This window comes from Triticum dicoccoides, chromosome 3A (assembly GCF_002162155.2).
Source record: "Triticum dicoccoides isolate Atlit2015 ecotype Zavitan chromosome 3A, WEW_v2.0, whole genome shotgun sequence".
NCBI lineage: Eukaryota > Viridiplantae > Streptophyta > Magnoliopsida > Poales > Poaceae > Triticum > Triticum dicoccoides.
In genome coordinates, this window is record NC_041384.1 from 556534244 (window position 1) to 556540152 (window position 5909).

Consider the following 5909-nt stretch of genomic DNA (forward strand, 5'->3'; position numbering starts at 1 on the left):
CAAGCTAAACGTCGAAGTCCAAGCGGAACTACTAGTGAGACTGAAGTCTCTCTGCAAAAACATAAAATAGGCAAACGTGAGTACAAATGTACCCAGCAAGACTTACATCAGATCTATCTACACATGCATCATTATCAACAAAGGGGATGGTGGAGTTTGACTGCAGCAAGCCAGCCTTGACTCGGTGGCTATCCTGAACTACGACTGCAAGTAACTCTTTTGAGGTGGCGCACACGAGTCCACATATTCACCATATCAATACACCACTATGGATCCGCTCCCGTCTCCCTACGAGAACGCCATCCATAGCACTCACGCTTATCTTGCGTATTTTAGGGTATCCACTTTCACTTGTCTATGACTATGCAATGGGGTCCAAGTTTCCATATCCGAGGAATCCGGCTATTCGAATAGATGATGTTAACCCTGCAGGGGTGTACTTCTTCACACACGCTCCCGCCACTTACCGCCCTGTACACGTCATGTACCAAGGCAACCTTCAAGCGGAAGCCGGGCGAGGGAGTCGGCCACGACCTGACTAACCGAACAAGTCTCTAGTCCAGGTTTATCGCCTATTCAGGTTCCATCCGCAAGGAGATCCGGCCGGGGTGTCGCTTACGGCCCCAAACGATGTGTGCAGGGTTCCCAAGCCCACCAACCGGGTGCCACTTGGTACACCGGGCCACTGTGCCTAGTCTGTCCCAAGCCCACCTGTACCGGGTGCCACTTGGTAGACTACTAACACTACCTACAAACACCAGAAATTAGTTGCAACTCCTGGACAGAGATCATGTTGATTAATAAGTCGAGAGGGGTCGAGTTACCGGAACCCAATGTGTGGTAGTAACTGGTCATGGATCACAAACACAGAACTCAGTTCCTGAGGACGGCTGCAATGAGACAACCCACCATGTACTCCTACATGGCCTCTCACCGCTACCTTTACCAAATCGTGTTCACACGCTTAGCTCACACACCGTAGGACATGTTCACACACCTCTGATTCATCCCCGATGAATCAGACCTGACTCAACTCTAAGCAGTAGCAGGCATGACAACAAGCATGAATGAGTAGGCACATCAGGGCTCAAACAACTCCTACTCATGCTAGTGGGTTTCATCTATTTACTGTGGCAATGACAGGTCATGCAAAGGATAAAGGGTTCAGCTACCGCAGCAAGTATCAAATATGTCGTTGTTGTCCTAATGCAGTAAAAGAGAGCAGGAGCAAGAGAGTGGGATTTTATCGGAAATGAACAAGGGGGTTTTGCTTGCCTGGGACTTCTGAAGATAACATTGAGTCTTCATCAGTGTCAACGATCACATCATCGGTATCACGTCTATCGAGAGGGGACAAATACCGGCAACACAGAAGGGAACACAATCAATGCAATGCACAATATGATGCATGATCATGACATGGCAAAATGAATGTGTTTTGAGCTAATGCAACTAGCAACAGATTAAATGAAGTTGGTTTGAATACAAGATTCAAATTCAAACTCCATATGTGATTATTTAAATGCCCTTTAATTGATTTGTGCTAAACAGCAGCTATAAGTTGTTCTAACATGCATGAAAATGGTACAGGTGGATTCCTTGAATTTTTCTGATAATTTTTCATATATAATTTATTTAATTTGGAGTTACGGTTGAATTTCTATGATTTTTAGAAGTTTTAGGCATTTTCTGGAATTTCCTGAATATTAATAAATCCAGAAAATACTTATTGCGTCAGCATTGCATCACTATGACGTCAGCAGGTCAACAGTCGCTGCTGCTGGTCAAACCTGACCAGTGGGGTCCACTGGTCAGTGACTGGGGGTGCTTAGTGTCAATGGCAGGTGGGGCCGGTCAACAGACACGTCAGCAGGTCAATACTGACGTGTGGGGTCGGTCAATGTCCATGTTAGCGTGGTCAAGGCTGACGGGTGGGGCCCATGTGGTTAGTTAAACTAAACAGAAAATAAACTAGGATTAATTAAGGCGTGGGGCCCAGTGTCAGTGACACGGTGCGGTGATTAGTGGCTAACTAAGCCAGCCACGTCAGCAAGTGACGCCGGCGACCACAGCGACGGCGAGACCTCGCCGGAGTTGCTCGGGACGGCGCTACGGCCCGCAGCTGGTCGCGCTGAGGGCACCAGGAGTGAGCCCGTGCTCCCGCGCATCTAGGGGGACCCACGAGAGGGCGTGGGGTGGCCGGAGTTGAGCGCGACATCGACCCCGGCGGCGGCCGGAGCTCGGGGGTTCGCGGGACCGGCGCTGCAGTGTGCAAACAAGACGGTTGTCGCGCTAGTTTTACTCTACGGGACACAACGAGTGCAACGGATGCATGCGTGGGACCAAAAGGTCACCGGAGCTTCACCGGCGACAAGCCCGTGCGGCGGAGCGTCTCGGCTCCGGTGGGGGGAGCGGCTAGGGGGCTAATTAGGCAACGAGGCATGGGGAAACGATGCAGCGGCTCACCGCGGTTCTTCTGGTGCTGCTGGCGAGGCAGGGGAGGCACGGGGTCCGGCGAATCGACGGCGGGGATCACCGGCACCCGAGGTCGGAAACGGCGGCGTTGGAGATGCAGCAGGGCTTCTGGCGCCGCGTGACTCGATGGAGAGGACGACGACGTCGTGGCGGAGCTCGGGAGCGCGTCGGAGAGGAGAGGGGGTGGCGGTGGTCGCGGCAACGGCGAACGGCGGCGATGGGCGTGTTCGGTGGCGAGAGAGAGGGGTCCAGGGGAGAGGATGAGGGGGAGGGAGAGCGAGAGGGGCCCGGGGGGGTGCGTGGCGATGCCAGGAGAGTCCAGGGCGAAGCGGCAAGCAAGAGGTGGCCGTCGGTGGCCGTGCGCGTGCTGGCGCGCCGTGGGCACACGCCCTCCTGCCCACTGGCAGGAGGTTGAAGACAGTAGGAGTGAGGAGGAGGTGGGCTGGGCCTAGCTGGGCCGGTCCTGTTGGGCCACCAGGTAAGCGCCAGGTAAGATGCTTTGTTTTATATTTCTGTTCTGTTTTATTTTTATTAATTTATTTTGCCACTGTTTTGAATTTTAAAATAATTCAAACAATGCCAAAAAACTCCTCTGAATATTTTATAATGCTAGATGGACTTTTCCAAAAGCTTATAAAATATTTCAGGGGTATTTAAATTATATTCTAATTATATGAATATAATTCAAATTCAAATAGCTAATGAATTAAATCCAAAGTCCCAAAAATAATTCCTTAAAAATGTTCAATATTTTGGTTTGGACCAGAACCCTTACCAAAAATTATCAAACATTTAAGAAGAGCATTTTGGAGCAATGAATGAGATTTCTAGGGTTTTTGCCCCTCTTTTATTTAAGTTTTTGAGGCTTCCAACAATCCTCAACTCATGTTTCAGAAATTTAAATATGATGCCTGGATGAAGATGCAACTATTTACAAACAATATTCTAGGGCTGTGACATTGGCCCTGAGCGGCCACTCCTCTCTGCCATCGTCGGTGTCGGTGGAGTAGTCCGGAGGAAGGGTTTTCCCCTCCTTGGACCTTTCGGCCTCCCTAGTGAGGGCGGCCTTCCTTTTCTTCTCTCCTCCCGCTGGAGGGGGAGAGGCCTCTTCTTCCTCCTCCTCGTCTTCACGGGAGGAATGCGCCTTGGAGCCGTCGGATGATGAACCCGACACCTCCTGGCGCCGGGCACTTTTTCGAGTCCCCGTGGCCTTCTTCATGGCCTTCTTCTCCGGCACCACATGGGGTGCCGGAACCAGCAGCTTCGCCAAGCGGGCATCGGCTGGGTCTTCGGGCAAAGGAGATGGACAGTCGATCTGTCCGGACTTCGCCTGCCAAACCTGTCAAAGGTAAGGGAGCTTAGATCCCGCATAGGGTTAAACTATGCAAAACTAATACCCTGTAAAAGGTACAAACAACTTACCGCGCTAGCATGACGCTGCGCGCTGAATCCGCGATCCTCGGTAGAGGATGCCGGAGCCTCGGCGCCCTTGGAAAGCACCTTCCAGGCATCTTCGTACGTTGTGTCAAAGAGCCTGCTCAGAGTTCGGTGCTGCGCCAGGTTGAACTCCCACAGATTGAAGGCCCGTTGTTGACACGGGAGGATCCGACGGATGAGCATAACCTAGACTACGTTGACAAGCTTGAGCTGCTTGTCCACCAGGGTTTGGATGCACGTTTGCAGTCTAGTCACCTCTCCTTTGCTACCCCACGACAAGCCCGTCTCTTTCCAGGACATGAGCCGCGTTGGGGGTCCGGACCAGAACTCGGGGGCTGCGACCCACTCAGGGTCGCGCGGCTCGGTGATGTAAAACCACCCCGATTGCCACCCCTTCAGGGTCTCCACAAAGGAGCCCTCGAGCCATAAGACGTTGAGCATCTTGCCCACCATGCCGCCTCCGCACTCCGCCAGGTTGCCGTGCACCACCTTCGGCTTGACATTGGAAGTCTTGAGCCATAGGCCGAAATGGGGGCAGATGCAGAGGAAAGCCTCGCACATGACGATAAATGCCGAGATGTTGAGGATGAAGTTCGGGGCCAGATCATGGAAATCCAGGCCGTAGTAGAACATGAGTCCCCGGATGAATGGGTGGATAGGAAAGCCCAGTCCGCGGAGGAGGTGGGGAAGGAACACTACCCTCTCATGGGGCCTTGGGGTGGGGAGGAGCTGCCCCTCTTCAGGAAGCCGGTACGCGATGTCGTTAGACAAGTATCCGGCCTTCCTCAGTTTTTTGATGTGTCCCTCCGTGACGGAGGAGACCATCCACTTGCCTCCCGCTCCGTACATGGCTGGAGAAGGTTGAGGTGGGGAGTGCAGACCTGGGCGCTGGAGCTCGAGTGCGTGAAAATGGATAGGCAAAGGAGGAAGACGGTGTAGGTGAAAAGGTGGATCCTTATCCCCTTATATGGGTGGACGCAACTACGTGTCCCCACTAGCCTGGTAAAACTCGCTTATCTCCAAGCGCCATAATCAATGGCGTGGTTGGGTTACCCACGCCCGTATTGATGAGAATCCCGGAATAAGGGGACACGATCTCTGCTTCGATGAGACGTGCCAAGGAAACCGCCTCGCATGACACGCTGAGGTGGGACAATAAAACGATTCGAATAAAGGCTTGGCCATGGTGCGATATCACACTACGGAATACGTCAGCAGATTAGATTTGTGTAAATATTATTCTTTCTACGGCAATATGTGGAAACTTATTTTGCAGAGCCGGACACTATCTTTGTGTTCAAAATCTTCTATGAAGTACTTGGAGGAGGAACCCGCCTTGCAATGCCAAAGACAATCTGCGCGCTGGACTCGTTGTCATTGAAGCCTGGTTCAGGGGCTACTGAGGGAGTCCTAGATTAGGGGGTGTCCGGATGGCCGGACTATACCTTCAGCCGGACTCCTGGACTATGAAGATACAAGATTGAAGACTTCGTCCCGTGTCCGGAAGGGACTTTCCTTGGCGTGGAAGGCAAGCTTGGTGATACGGATATGTAGATCTCCTACCATTGTAACCGACTTTGTGAAACCCTAACCCTCTCCGGTGTCTATATAAACCGGAGGGTTTTAGTCTGTAGGACAGCATACAGAACAACAATCATACCATAGGCTAGCTTCTAGGGTTTAGCCTCTCCGATCTCATGGTAGATCTACTCTTGTACTACCCATATCATCAATATTAATCAAGCAGGATGTAGGGTTTTACCTCCATCAAGAGGGCCTGAACCTGGGTAAAACTTCGTGTCCCTTGCCTCCTGTTACCATCCAGCCTAGACGCACAGTTCAGGACCCCCTACCCGAGATCCGCCGGTTTTGACACCGACAATGCCCGTAGAGAGGGGGGAGAAGGTGTGTGCGCGTGAGAGGAGTCGACTTCGAGAGAACGTATTTGTTCGAGAGACACCGAGGAAGACTACTATATATCGATGGTGCATGTAGGC